This window comes from Physeter macrocephalus, chromosome 13, assembly GCF_002837175.3.
Source record: "Physeter macrocephalus isolate SW-GA chromosome 13, ASM283717v5, whole genome shotgun sequence".
Classification (NCBI taxonomy): Eukaryota; Metazoa; Chordata; class Mammalia; order Artiodactyla; family Physeteridae; genus Physeter; species Physeter macrocephalus.
In genome coordinates, this window is record NC_041226.1 from 42113596 (window position 1) to 42129908 (window position 16313).

The 16313-nt window shown below is 37.1% G+C and overlaps 1 protein-coding gene across 2 annotated transcripts in view; it reads right to left on the reverse strand.

Moving 5' to 3' along the window:
- PCDH9 (protocadherin 9) overlaps positions 1–1484 on the reverse strand; it is a 999310-nt gene extending 997826 nt beyond the window's left edge. For both annotated transcript variants that reach the window (XM_024123249.1, XM_028497801.1), the window contains exon 1: positions 931–1484. The gene's annotated coding sequence lies outside the window, so the exon portion shown is untranslated. The remainder of the gene's footprint in view (positions 1–930) is intronic.
- Positions 1485–16313: the final 14829 nt, after the last annotated feature.

Genomic DNA, 16313 nt, shown 5'->3' on the forward strand with positions numbered 1-16313 from the left:
CACCCCAACCCCCACCCCCCCATCTTACCCGCCTCCTAGCTTCTAACCGACCTCCCTTAGTTTTTTTGGGAGCCAGTGAAAAACACTAACTATTTAGCTATGGTTCCTGCTAATTGCTTTCTCACATGTCATACGTGATGTGTTTTCTTCTCTGCCACACTGAGTCATCTCTTTCTTCTAAAAAGACTATCTTTTTTCTTTCCTCCCAGTTCTTCAACTGCCTTCTAAATACAATTTTACTGGGAAGCAAGCATCCGGACATGCTGCTGCAGCGTCAGAAGCAAGTCTCTGGCCACTGTATAACCTCATTGCCTAAAAGCACAATACCAAGACCTTCAGTTTCTTACCCAGACCTTGCTCTCATTTCTCCATGTTGCCAAATTATCACATTAGAATTAAGAAACACATTAAAACTTTTAGAATATATATAATAACATAGGATTCCTTATTCTAGAGGTGGAAGAGAGTGCCAAGATATAAGTGAAACGCAGCTAACATTTCCATGTAACAGCACAATATTTTCTACTGAGCATAAAAGAGGGGAAAAAAATGCAGTTTCTTAACCCCGATCTCCGATTGTAGTATTAGTAACATCTGCCACACGTAAATACTGCAACTCAATAACGCAGGTAAAAAGCCTTCTGCTTAGATGCCCTCCTAACTGCAATTTAAACGGGTGCAAGTCTCCAGACAGCTACCTACTTGAGTAGAACTGGCCAGTACCCAGGCTCTAATCTTATCTGCATTAGGCTGCACGGTAGCTGATGCCCGCGATTAGTTCCGGCAGAGTGATGCAGGTAGGGATGCAGATACAGCCTAGTAGCTGAGCTCTGCCCCAACCGTCTACCCAATTACAAACATCCCTCGTCTACACCGAGAACATATCTAAACACAAAATTTACAATTGTGCATGCGAAACTTTACACTTACGTTAGTTGCCTCAACCTTTCCCCTTTCCCGGTATGCTGCAGTTAGAAATGAGCTGTTCCAACACATAGAAAGCCATGCATCTGGTAGCACCAGTCTGGGGAGAAATCAGAAGCAGCAAAACGTTTTCTCCTTGTAAAATGTGTTGCTTCGGGCTGGCAAATTAGCAACTCCAGAGAACAAATTCACAGATTTGTCGTTAGTCATTCTCTCCACATTTCGTCTCTATTACCCGCGGGGTCTGAGCTCTTCTGGTATTTAACGCACACACAACATCCAGTTGCACTTCTTCAGCTCAGGGGTATTTTCCACAGCATCAAACATACCATTTCCCTCCGATGTCAATACTGCTTAAGTCTCTAACTTCTTGTAGGAAACGTCAGAGTTGGGGGGATGGTGAGTCTCTGGCTGCTCTCGGGGTGGGTGACAGTTGCCCGAAAAATTCCTAATTGGTTATCTGTTTCGTGCTTCGGAGACTCTAGGGCGCTCCTTCCTGTCTGGCATGCTCTCCCTCTCTCCCTTCTCCTTTGCCCCTCTCTCCTTCTCTCTCTTCTCTCTCTGAACTGAATTTCTTGATAGAACTCTCAATAACCCAGAGGGAGGGCGTGACGGCCTAAGCCCCGCCCCCGCCCCCTGATTGGCCCGTATCTTGCGGTGCGGGCGGCCGCAGCTGGGCGTGGAACAAGGCGCTGACTATATGCCAGCCTCTCCTCCCCAGCGCCCCCTCGGCAGCCGCTAAAACCCGGAGATCCGATCCTGGCCCTGGGAGAGCCGGGTTCCAGGAGGTGCACTGAGCATGCCCAGCAGGGTCCGGCCCGGGAGGGAAAAGGCGACGCTCCCCAGGCCCCCGCGGACGCGGCTCTCACGGGCGCTGAGGGGCTGGCGGCTGCTCGGGACGGCACAGGGCAGCGAGCGGCCGAGACCTGGCGGTCGCACGAGCAGGGGGCGCGGGAGGCCGGCCGAGCGTGCGGGCGCGGATCCGGCAGCCTCGGGCACCGTTGCGGGCGGTTGGGGGATGCCGAGGCGGCTCAGCTGCCGGCGCACGTTCCACACTTCTCTTTGCTAAATGGAGGGACCAAAATGCACAGATGGGAGAGTCCACCCGGGGTCCAAGACACACTGTCGGCCCTCGGAGGAGAGCACGGCCCAGCAGATCCCCGGAGCGCGTTAACCGGGCTACATTCCCGGTGCCGCAACTAGAGGCTTTTGCTGGCGAGGACATTGGCAAGAAGGGCAGAGAGGGCGGATAGGAAAGGTCGGGACAGAGGATATTCGAATCTCAATCAAGACCGGAAAAAAAATTAATTTGAGCACTCCTTACGTGCAGGGTGACGGAAGCTGCCGGGAGAAAGGGAAAATGACAGCCTCTGGGATCCCCTAGTCACCCTAGTCAGCCCTAGGCCAGTCTGCTAAGCGGGGCGAAGTCTTGTCTCCAGTTGCAGGACGGGCCGCGGCGGCCGATCCAAGCTGTCCTTGCACTTCTGCTCCCGCCGCGCCCAGAACCTGTGAACCCAAGCTCGCCCGAACGCGCGGCTGCGGCAAAAGCCGCTTCACCTCACCTAACTGCAAACTTTGCTCGGGAGAGGCTGGAAGGAGTCCTGTCCAGCTGCTCCCCAAGCTGTGGAACGTTTCCTTTCCCCTTACACTTTCTGCTGATTCCAACTTGACATGTAGTACTTGTCTTTCCCTGTGCATTTCATTTCTCTGACTCCTGTTCCGTCGAGTATCCTCACGCGTTTCTCATTTTCATGCAAGAGCCGGATAGACTGACTCTCGAAAGGATTACCCTTTATCCTTAAATATTGGCCCCGAAAGCACTATCTATATTTGATTGATCTTTTAAAATCAGTAAACCACGAAGGTTTGTTTTATGGGTTGTACCTACGACGCCAGATGCCTGAGTAAAGTCAGGAGCATTAATAATAGTAACAGTTCACTTGGAACAAAAAAAATAATAATTTATTTTGCATGACCTATAAAGGTTGTCTGAGAAGGTCTTAATGCATGATTGAATAACTTGTTCTAACAGGGAGGATAAAGGGCATCTATTTTAAACCTCCATGTTTCCCATTCTGTATTGGGCTGAAGATGCCTTGAAGGCTCTTGCACGTAGTTTTGCACTGTGATGGCGTGTTCAGGAACACCTTTTGTTTTTGAATACAATGGCTTTCCTTTTTAAATATGAACACTTATTTTTAGATATTTAAAAGTAAAAAAAAAAATCACTAAGCAAACCTACCAAACTTAGATATTGTATAAATAATTTCATTATTTAACCAATTCATTTGACATTGCAATTTTTCCACATCTATGGAAATGTAAGGATTTTTTTTCGAACTTTTCCTCAGGTGAATATACACAGTAAAAGTGCAGTGCCTCAAAGCCCACTGTAAAATACATGAATCCCTTCTATGTGAAATATAAAACAGGTTTCTAGCAGACCATAGCTTGATACTCTTTTAAAATGGCTAAACAACTCTTATGGTAGTATTTTGTATGATTAGAATATAAAAAAAATTAAGAATAAAAAGGACTGCTTAAATAGCTAAAAAGTCAGAAGAAAAATATTACCTCATACAATAATGCGAGTGAGTTAAAGGAAGATTCTTTTATTTTACCACAGTGAATGATCATTTTGCCATTCACAAAATCTACAATTAAAGCTAGTGCATTGTTCCAATTGCCACATATTTTATGCTCTGAACTAGTTTAAAATAGTAAATGAACCATCATTCTGATACATTTACAATAAACATAGCAGCACAGCCACTTTCCAGTTCATTTTGTAAGCATCAGTTATCTCACACTCTTATTCTAATCATACCATAGTCATTTCAAAGTCACAACACATAGCTTAGCCATAATTAACATTATCACTAAGTGGAATTGTTTCTGTTTGCTAAGGGGTAGCTTTGCTTGTAGTCAGGACACATTATTATCCTATGCTCATAAATGAAATCTTAGTATGAACACAGATGATGGTTAAGAAAGAGAAAAATATCATCACATTATAAAAATTTATGACCGTGAGACTTCAACTAACAGAAACCACAGGTCAAAGCCCCAAAACGAAGCACATGTAGATTCCTTTCAAAGGCCATTGAGTATAATATAGAAATAGAGCTACTGACTTCAGTGCATTCCATCTTATGGGTGTTTATTTGGCATGTAGAAATTAGTGGGATTCTTTAATCATAATAGTTTTACCTCTTAAAGCTAGAATAGTTGAAGCTTGTTTGCCCTATTATATTTCAACTGCTAAATTCTTGAATGAGAACTATTATTAGAGATCTTATTAATATTCCTGGAAGAAAATTAAATATAAAGGGTCATTTTCCTAACCCTCTGCTATCATAACTTGAGGCTTCTGCCCAAACCATAATATAAAACATTTGCATATTGAGAGCTGCTCACAATCCACCTCTCCTAATTTTTTTTTATAAAGGTATATCTGCATAATTATGAATTAGGGAAATGATAATATTCATTAATTTTAGTTTTCTTTGGGGAACATCTATTGTGTTTTTTGCTGCATTTTAATCACTTTTTTCTTTCATGAATTTAATAAAATGTTAGATTCTCAATTATATGTTTTCCAATATACATCTTCCAGTATATATGTTAGGTTTCCAAGTAGATCTCTTCAATTAACCCTTATACATCTTTGTCAATGCATGTTTTCTACAGCAAGGAATTATCGTGTTCTCACCTGTGTTGTACCTGATTAGTACTTTTAAGAATTATGCCATCCAGGCTGTAGTAAAATTACCTTTGTGTTCTCTGCCGGTTATATAGGTCATGGGATACTTGTGAAGCTAAGTCACCTTCGGCCAGCTAAGTGAAGACTAAAATGTTATTACAGATTTATGCAGAAAGAGATATCGAGTTAGTAAAATTATTTTATATTGCAAGAATTTAATGTTTATATATTTAAACAATAATTTCCATGTAATGGCATTTAATAACCTGAATTACTACGCAGTTCAGTTTGTTAATTGGATTTTCACCTATGATTTTCTAGTTACCACTCAGCATTTTAAAATTACATTTCACACAGAGATCATAAAGGCTTTTTCATGTTACATTTTCTATAAATGACATAGACTGTGGTATTTGGAATGATCAAACGACCTCCTCAAGGATTTCAAGACTAAAATTTTCAACTGTAATGTACTAGTTCTATATTCCAATCAAAGGTAAAAATAAAATAATAAAATAAAATAAAATAATAAAATAAAATAAAATTCGATTGTGCCCTGTACTTCAAAAGTTCCTTTAATCCAGATGTTTTATTGTGGCTAACCGACATTAATCAATCAATCACAGGGCCTTTTATGTCACAGCAGGTTTTATTGTCGCCATTTCACGGAAGAGGCTAGACGATTGTACTGAATTTCCTGGGGGTAGGGCGGGAATTGTGTGAAAAATGCTAAGGGTTATTTGTGTTATCACTATTTAGAAAATGACAATGCAGAATTTTAACACCACAAAAAGAAAATTAACACCTTTTAAGGCTGCAAACTGGCAAAGTGTAGTAAGCTCCTTGAATCATTCTTTTGCTCTACTATTGGCTCTTTTCTTTGAACACCTTTCTTTTTTTTTTTCTTTTCTTTTAAGGAAAACTTAGACCAAGGTATTCAAATGACAAAGGAAAGCAGGTGACAAGAAGCTTCACTCTATTTGAATGACTGAACTAAATTTATCCCAATTTGCTATATTTTTATCTCTGACAATGATTATAGATGTCAGGTTTGTAGCTCTAAGAGTTACTACAATATAAACTGACATTTTCCAGTGCCACTATTTTATCATGATTACTATATAAATAAAGAAAATATTGAATTTTCAGATTTCATTATTGGTTGTTTAAGACTTCATATAGACACAGCTCTCATAACAAATAGTTTCCCCATTACACGTAGGGCTCAAGCAATCACTTAGGAAACATGAAAAACTGGTTTAAAGATAGTAAAGAGAGAATAAATATAAGTTTAAATCATTTGATCATTTAAAAATTATGTAATTTCAAGGGAAATATACAAAACTTCCTATTCTTGTGTCTGTATGATATTTATTTTTGTAAGACTTGTTCAATTAGAATATCAAGTATGATCAATTCATATTTCTATAAATGATAAATGTCCAAATATAACATGCACATTATTTGAAAGCACCTCTATTTACACTAAAAATCGAGAGAGAAAAATGTTGAGATAAGAACATGTTTTAAGCACAAATGCATTTGCCCAAAGATAATTGGGAAATTATTTTTCATAGATATTAGAACTATTTCAAGTTAAAATATAGTACAAATTTTAAAATTCTTTCAGTAGTACTATTTCTTATCATAGGAGTGAGTATGTTGTTAAAAATAGGAGTTTATATGACTTGAAACAACATCATTCTAGTCACTTTCATTCCTTGTTACCCTCCCCCCAATTTCTTCATGCATATATTTCTTTTAAGCCTATTTTCCCTGTCCTCTTTAAAGAAAAAAAATAAGCTCACATAATATTCTTCTAGGAGCCCAATTTGTTACATAATGTGCATATAAATAGACTTACTAATATAGGGCAGGATGGATAAGCTTCATTTTTCTCACATAGTCTCCTCACAGGGACCAAATTCAACTGGCAGTCCCCCTTGAATTGAATTAGGATGAGTCAGGGAGACCATGTATGCTTACAAAAATTGTGTGTTTGTATGTGTATGTACATAATTCTTTAAAATAATGTTTTTTCTTAAATGAAAATCTTATTTTGCAGTACACACTAATACAGTCCTTAAAAGATCCTAAAATGTACATCATCTTTTCAATCCTATGCTTATGAATTGACTGTGTGTCAGCCTCAAACAGATTGGTGAATTTTCAGAATGGATTAAAAGAGCCTCGAAGAAACTTCTTGGCTGTATGGAATGGGGTCATCATAAGAGAGATTTATTTTTAAAAATAACATGTTACAAGAAACATTATATGTGGCGTTTACAAGAAAGACTAGTTAGAAAAATTTTCCTTGGAAAAATATAACTTGTAAAATATAAGAAAAAGCAATAAATACCCCTTACAATTTCGAAATGATTATAAACATTTCTTTATGTCACAAAGAGATTTATGCAATGTGTTGATTTGGGGAAGTGAATTGCACCCATGTTTGAGTGCAATATCAGTATATCTAAGGCCTAATTGCAAATTCATTGTTTAGTTTGTAGAAGTAACAACTATACCAATGCAAGTGTCTTTAACAGCTATACTGGAAGAGTAATGAAACAAAAGAGTAATTATCTTCCAGTAATATTTGTCCCTTACTATGGAAGTGGGCTGACTTTTTGGTGTATTAAAATAGATAAGTAGGGCTTCCCTGGTGGCGCAGTTGTTGAGAATCCGCCTGCCGATGCAGGGGACACGGGTTCGTGCCCCGGTCCGGGAAGATCCCACATGCCGCGGAGTGGCTGGGCCCGTGAGCCATGGCCGCTGAGCGGGCGCGTCCGGAGCCTGTGCTCCGCAACGGGAGAGGCCACAACAGTGAGAGGCCCGCGTACCGCAAAAAAAAATTTAAAAAAAAATTAAAAAAAAAATAAAATAGATAAGTAGATCCTAAAGACCAGGTAACACGTTAGGTAAACACCGCAATTCGTAGGAAAAAGTGGAAAGTGAGAATTACATGAAAAGATTATAAAACACATATGGGACAAATTTAGTGTCATAAATCTATTCATTAATTCATTCAAAAATCTAATTTAAAGACCACACTATGTAAAAATGCCTAAAAATCCCTACTATATTTTAAAAACCATCCTATAGGCTCAGCACAGAAATATTCAAATAGCTATATTTCAAGCATAATTCAGCTGAGGCCTCTTACGGTTCATTTGTTTGCAGTGAGGAATACTATACTGTGAGTCCTTTCTGCTTTGATAATTCTCATCACAATATCTCTCCTTTATATTCTAGACTTTAAAAAAAATTTGCTTATTACATTAATCAATAGTTCTAAGGCTCAATAGCAAGTTCTTGATAATATACATAAATACACTAGCATTTAGTTGTGTCTAATCTTCATATTGTTCCAGAATGTTTACTGAGTTTATTATCATCAACCAAGTATTATACTAAAGTTGCCTTCTACTCATGTGTCAAATAACAATTAATTAACCTGCTCTGTGTTTCTTAAATTTTATGTGAATACAAATTACCCAGAGATCTTGCTAAATTAAAATGCAGGTTCTGATATATTGGATCTGGGGTGGATACCGAGGTCCTGCATTTCTATCATGTTCCCAGGGCATTCTGATGTTCCCGATCTGTGGACCACATTTTAAGTAGCAAGGACCTAAAAGGCATTTTAGATACATAGTGCCATGGCTCACAGAAAAACAAAACAAAAAGAGCATTGGAAAAAGGTCTATATCTACCGCTGTACCATGCAGGGATTAATTCTGTTACCAAACATACTTTTGACACAAGAGCTGTTCATGGGCACAAGAAATGTACATATCACTCATGTACTAATTTGATTTAGTTTGTTTTCTTCTCCACAGAGATTAGATATCTTGAGCTAAATTTTTGTTTTACTTTAACTCACTGGGAGTAAGGAAGAAGCTGTTTGGAGCCTGGCCCCCTTTGGGGGAAGGCAGGCTGCATGGAACAGATCAGGAGCACTTCGGGCATTTACTGAGCAATGTGAGGGTACCAGGCCACGGAATGAGTACGTGAGCTGTCAACAAGGAGGTGATAGAATACATGTGTGGACTCCCAAGCTCACAAAGGTTTCCTACTTTTTTGAAATGTTTTTCCCCACATTCCATACACATGAAAAGCAAAACAGCTATAGTCACATGGTGTGGACTCCTCCTACCCTGCCAGAAATTGGCATTCCATTTTGACAACACTTGATTATGTTTATGAAGATACTAAATTCAAGATGGACCAACGAACCCCTTTATCGCAGAACCTAGTTCTACAACAGAGATATTCCAAGATCAATCTAATCACTTTCTGAACAGGAAGTGATGTATACTCCGGAATAATTAGAAACAGTAGTTTTCATTACATAGACCAGAAACCCAAAGGAAAGTTGAGGGAAAAGAGTTATAAAAATGAAGATGATGCACAGAAGGAGCCAGAGATGGAGAACTACTTATGGTAGTTAATTAATTGATTCCAGTTCATTGTTGATGTCTGATTATATCCCCGCCACTGCTTCTTAAGAGCTATTAGCTTTCATAATAGCTATTACTTGCAACCAAGAGTCCTAACTAATATAAGAACTAACCACAGCAACTTGGTAGTTTTGCTTGACTCTATTCCTGATTAACTTATCCTATGAAGGACTGAAATATGAACTATGATAACATGATTTACTTGTTATAATTGTAAGGGAGAATAAGAAGAGTGAAAAACAATCAAATGTTTGCATTAGTGGTTTTCAGCTTTAGGTGATTTTACCCCTTAGGAGACCCTGTAGTGGGGTAGAAGCCAGAGATGATGCCAGATGTCTACAATGCATAGAAATGCCCCTCCCGCACTTACCCCAACACACACACATGCTCACACACACACACACACACACACACACACACACACACACACGCTCACTCACGCACAACCCAAATTATTATCTGGCTGAAACTGGCTGTAGTGCCAAAGTTGGGGAAAACAGATGTGTAGCATGTGCATTTTTATATATTATGATTAGTTTCACCAAATTTATTTCTAATTACATCTCTTAATAGCCAAACCAAGAGTTAAAATATTACTGGAGCTCATTCGATGACCTTCAGAAAAATGGACAAAATATGTTATAAATTATGTCTCTGGAACACTAATTGAAATCTGGAAAAAACAATCTCTCTTCCAACCATTAGTGACAAATTTTCAATTTTTATAGAAGGCACAGCAAATCTATAAACCAACCATTGGGCCTAATCTTGGCCATTTCTGTCCATCCTTGTTTTCAAAATGTAAGATTCTTAATGAGACATTTTTATTGGTTTTATACTAGTGTGTAATATATTCAGTATAAAAGTTAATTTCAGATTTTTAAATCATTATTTCTATTCATAATTTTAAAAATATCTACCCCACTCTCAAGTTCTCTGACAAAATATGATTGCCCTAGATTCTGTGATATATCTGTGACTTATTTGGGTTGTTCATCATGTCAAAAAATTAAAACTGCAATTACTTCAAATAGAAGATGAAAACCTCCCTTGGTTATAAGACTGTAAGTCCCAAAAGTATAGATAAATCTATCCATATCTGCAATTACATACAAGCTTGAAAAAAAAAGAGTAATGTAATTCATCTGGTTAGTTGCTAAGATTTCTTTCATCCTGGTTACAATAGTCTCAACAACTTATTTTAATTCCTCCAAAGGATACTGATCACACATATGTTTATTCTAAAGTTTTTGGGTCAATTTAATTGTTCCTGGAAATTTGCACATTAAATTGCAATAATAACCTAATAAGTGAGCAAAAACTTGCTGAATTAGGTTAAACATTCATTCAGAGCAAAACAAAAATGCTGAAGAAATACTGATTACTAGAAAAATGAATTTTTAACTCTATACTATTTGACTCATTTGAGAATCATTTTAAAAGCTAAAATAATTTCTAACTGTGGTAAACACTGCCATCTAGAGGACTTTTTTTGCAATGAATATTAAAACTAAAATGTCTAAAAGTGTTAAATGCATGGATTTATGCTATAAATTTTATTTTATAAATTTCATAAACCTGACAAGTTATTTTCTATCTTTCATGAAATTAACTTAGTTGAAATCTTGAACCAGTGAGCCATTTTTTGCTATGATTTCAAGTATAAATGCTAATACATTGTCAAAGATATTATTTGAATGAAATTTTTATTAAGTTGTTTACTCACATTTGCCAGGTAGTAATTTACTTTTTGCTATTTAATAAGCTGATTATAATATCAGAATTCTAGTCATGTCATTGCAAAAAATATATTAGAGTCAATAGCTAGAAAAAACAGCAATACAATGATGTCAATATATCATGTATACACCTTACAACAAATGTTTCTTTCAGAAAAGTGATAGAATTGCCTATTCTTGTTATTTCTTCCTTTCTTTCCGCTTTTGTGTTGGTTTTAACGTGAACATTTTTCAGTCCTGTTTCATTAACTTACTCATTGTGCTGATTTCTAACGTCCGCTTTTTGAGGAGTTACTCATTCATCAATAGTGGCTGAGACTCTGCGGGGTACTCCTTACCTAAAAAGGTATAAAAAGAGAGATACCTTGCTATGTTGCCTATTTAAATAGAAATAATTGTGCCTTAACACTTATGAAGTTTCCATTGTCAAAAGTTGGTGAAAACAAAAACATCCATTTTAAAGTTAAGTGGCTATCAAATATATGCATATCGCTAAAAATTATACAAATGGTGCTTACTGAAATTTATTTTTATATGCTTCTTGAATTCCAGATTGGTTACTAATGGAATCTGTCAAACACTGTACTTTGTATCACTTGTAACCATGTGATGTGTATTTGCAATTTTTTGAGATGACTAGGACTTTATTTCAGTATAATCTTTATGTTAGATCTGCACTTAAACTGCGGGAGATTATTAATTCTGTTATTAGGAAGACAAAGAGGAGTGTAAATTTCAAAACAAGTCAAACAGGACAGATGGGAAGGGAAGGGAAAATCTATGACAAGTGAGTATAAAAGTAATTTTTCTTTTCATAATTTGATGTTTTAATCACAATGATTATCCAGGATAGAGTCCAATACAATTTTATTCGATTATTGTTTTACATTTATTTGAGAAAAATTTACAATATTAATGACTGTTATGGAATGCTGACTGGCATAACTATCACCGTTTTGCATTTGGTGTTTCAACTGTAAATGATTTCTGGTGGGAAAGGAAGGAATTAAATCAATATCAATGGACATAAGAATAATAGTTTTTTTTCCTGTGGAGGCTTCTGATATTTTTACGTTATTTGATATTACACATTTACATACTGTAGTTTTTAATCAAAGTAAGAAATACATATGGAAGAAAATAGTATAACACAGAGGAACAGAAAATGTGAAAATGTTGGCCACCTTTCTGTACTTTAAGCTTTGGACCCTTGCCTATTGATAAGAAAAATGTTATGTGTAGAGAAATAGTACCATCCTCTATGTAAATTCATCAATTTTTAGTATCTTGTCCAATTTTCTTGATCTCTTTCTCGCAACATTTGCTCAAACATCTGAAAGTAAGATACAGAACTGTCATTGCAAAATTACTCAGAATGCATCTCCTAAGAATAAGGACAGTCTCCTCCATAATCACAGTATCATTATCACACTTTAAAAAGTAATAATTCCATAACATCATCTAATATCTAGTTTATTATTCAATTTCTCATTCTCAGAAAGTAGTTTATAGTCATTCACAAATGGCTCTTCTAAATACAATCCAATCTAATTTATATTCACATTGCCTTTAGTGTTATACATCTTTAACCTCTTTGTTTAAAACACTTTTCTCATTTTTTTTTCGTTGACACATTAGGGCCCTTGTACAGCAGACTGTTCCACAATCTGTATTTGCTTGTTTCTTCTTGGGGTCATTAACCTCATTCTCTGTGACCTGTATTTTTGTAAACTGGGAATTAGATCTAAAGCAGTGCTGTGCAGTGAAAATATAATTTGGACCACATACATAATTTTAAATATTTCAATAGCCACTTTAAAAAAATAAAAAACTAAGGTGAATTATTTTAATAAGACATTTTATTCAACCCAATATATCTAAAACACATTTCACCATGTAACCAACATAAAAATGTTAATAATATTGTTAATATATTTTACTTTCTTTTTCAAAAGTAGTATATCTATGAAATTTGGTGTATACTTTACACTTATGGCACGATTTATGTTCGCAATAGCCATGTGTCTAGTGGCTGCCATAATGTTTAGCACAGGACTAAGTCTTGATTAAAGCTGAGTATTCTGGGCAATATGATTTCATACATGACGTTGTGTTCTTCATATTTAATCACATCAGGAGGTATAATTTCAGATTGTTTCATTATTCATGATGTGAAGTATGGTCATTTTATGCAGAAAGTAACTGTAATCTTTATCACTGTAGAGGTTTTTCTCTTCTTTCAATAAGTAAATGATCTTTGGGACACTGCATTGGCTCCATTCCAAAATTCTAATACATGACAAACTGATATCAAATGATTCTGACATCCATTTATGGTCTTTGACCTGTATCCCTCAATTAATAATTACATTACATGTTGCAAAAATGGGAATTTTCTAATACTATTAACATTTTTTCTTTTATTAGATGTCATTTTTTTTCCGTAGAGAAGAGATTTACTTCCCTCTCATTTTCTTTTACTATCATCTTTTGAAAATTTCCAAACAATCATATTTTCAAATTTCTATGTTCCTTCACATTCTCTGAGGGATTCTTTTTTATAGTATCCTGTTCTTTTTTCTTGAATGTAAATTTTCTCAAATTGCTCTGAGTGTGCTAGTTAGGTCTTGATTTGGTTTAATTTTGAATCCACATTGTGAAGATGGCCGAAGCCCATGATGGAAGTAGATAGGTTCCAGGACCCAAGCCTTGGAGACCCAACCCCTGGTCAGGAGCACCCACTAAGGAACGAGCCTGAAATGGTAAGACTGAGATTTCAGGGTTCTCTCACACATCAGCTGGCAAAACCTGAAGTCAGATACTGTCTTACTTATTCCTAAACTTGTTGTGAGTCTGGGATTCTTCTAGGTTCTGCCCTAAACTTTCTGTATCCTGAACTACAGCTTCCTTCACTTTAGAAACATGCTTTCTTTGTTTTATGACTTTCTGTAAATGTATTGAAATTCCACATCTACGTGTGACTTTCTGTGCTCATCACTCCTGTGGCTTTTGCCCCATTTCATTTCTTTGTCATTGTGAGACAGATTTTTGAAGGAGTTAAAACAAACATGCAATCATCCCCTTATCTGGAAAAAAATGTCCCCCCCCAACACACACTATATATTACATTTGGAAATATATCCCAGAAATGTGTTGCTTAATTCGCATTAATGTGAATACAGCATCCCCTCTGCTGGTTGCACTTAGAACAGCCTCCAGTCATCTGATTATTTCTGCCTTAATAAGATAAATTCAGCACATCTAATTTCCTCTGCCATTTTGCATGTAGAATGTGTGACTCACAGAAAACACTTTGAAACCAGAACCTCTCATGGCTCTTTCATGGCTGCCTGCTCATCTGCCTGGCTATTGTGCATCCAGGATGAAGAGAGTGATATCCAGGTTGTTTTTAGGCAGAAAAAAATAGTCTTTAGTCACAGCATCTGAGTATAAAGACAGTTTTCCCCACTTTACCATTCAGCAGATATTAAACATTAAAAGAAAGAGGGTCACTTGTAATTAAACAAATGAATTCACGGCTAGGTACGTTTCTATGTTTGCAAAGCCATTTGAGAAAGAGCCTTAATAAAGGGAATCTCTTTTCTGCCATCTTAGTTGCTAGGGCTTTTGCACAGTCTTGAAAAGCCTAAACATAATCACTGCTCATATACGGGAAAATAAATAACAAAGAAAACAGAGCGACAAAAACAAGACCAAACAAAAAGCAAACCAAACAGAAAGACCTCCCCAAGCTCTGAAATGCTACCTCAGTCCTGAGCTGCTGCAGGCAGCCCACGGTATCCTCAATCAATAGCATTACCTGGAGTAGATTGGGAGCCCAGTCCACCAATAGGTGAGGCCAGCAACCTACCGGAGAATTCACCAGGAATCCTCAATGACAGGACGAAGCCTGTGCACCAACTCCCCAGGGTTTCAGCCTGCACCACTGTGTCCACCTCCGCTGGCCCAGCCCTTTCCCACCTTCCTGGTTTTCCCTTCAGTGCCCCTCCGGTTCCCACACCTGTGCAGAATCCCAGCCTGCATGGCAGACATCCTGAAGCCTCGTCCTGATGTGCTAGGCTCCTCATCCCTTTTTGGTTGGAAAAGGCCTTAATTGGTAGAACATCAGAAAAACCAAATACTGTCATTGGCCTGATTCTGAGCGTCATCATGGTAAAGGGACTCCGACCACCAAATACAAACCTGCTGGATTATGTGCTCTATGTTTTTATTGGACTCGAATTCATCGATTTGTCTTGGATGCTAACGTTTATAATGCTTTCCATCTTCCTCCCCGTCCCCCACTCCCACTTCTGCATTTCCTGGGGAACACCCTACGACCCAATTACACCTCCGGTACCGAACTCCGCTGCCTGCCTCCATGCCCTCTGTGCTTCTCCGTTCTTCTTCCTTCCTCTTCTCCCCCTCCCTCCGCAAGTTAGAAAAAATCTTCTATTGGGGTTGTAGTGGTTTTCAAATTAGTTTGAGGGCATTCTCATCTGGCTTTTAAAGTTACTGCACAGATACACCACATGCATTTCTCTTGCAACACAGAATTATCTACTTAATCAAACTCAGCTTCCTGAGGGAAGTGAAATAAATAAATGCAATAATCAAGTTCTAGCATTCCGTTAACCTTTTAGAGGTCTCAATCTCCCAGCAAGAAAATAGTTTATTTTTCTCTGAAAATCTTTTTTAAAGGCTCCAAAAAAGAATGGAGGAAATTAAGTCTACATGAAAAAAATATGTAATTTTTCTTTAGAATATGCTTTATTATTAAGATTTCATATTTTATGACATTCATAGAGGTATTTCCAACTCAAATAATGTATTCTTAAAAAAAGATCACATACATTGCGTATTTAATTACAGGGGTTTTGCAGTTTTCCAATTGTGGCCATTTTTATTGATTTTGTTTCAATAGTATTTTCATTTCTTTAATATTTTAAAATGTTATCAGTATGAATTATACTTGCTGTTTGCAATTCAGATACTGTTAGGCTGCACTGTCTTCATTTACCACTTTGTATCTTAAATTTATATAATCCTTTTAAATTCAAACTCCTAATACAATGCTTTCAATGGCTGAGAAATAGTTCCCCATGTAACTTAAGCAAGTACATTGTAAACCTTTTAATGAGTACCACAATTATTTTATTTAGTGCCATACAAAAAGAGTTGTGACCTATTCACATTAATGATTAAATTCCATTTTAAATTAATCTTACTTTTAATACTCTTCTTCCCCACCAAAATATGGCATTCATATATGAAATGTTTTTCAGAGTTGCAATAGCTTCTTAAATTATAAAGTTATACAAACACCTGAGGGCAAAGGGAAATCTTAAAAAACAGTATAATATAGAGCAGGGGTCCCCAACCCCTGGGCCATGGACCACTACCGGTCCCTGGCCTGTTAGAAAACAGGCCGCACAGCAGGAGGTGAGTGGCGGGCAAGCGAAGCTTCATCTGTATTTACAGCCACTC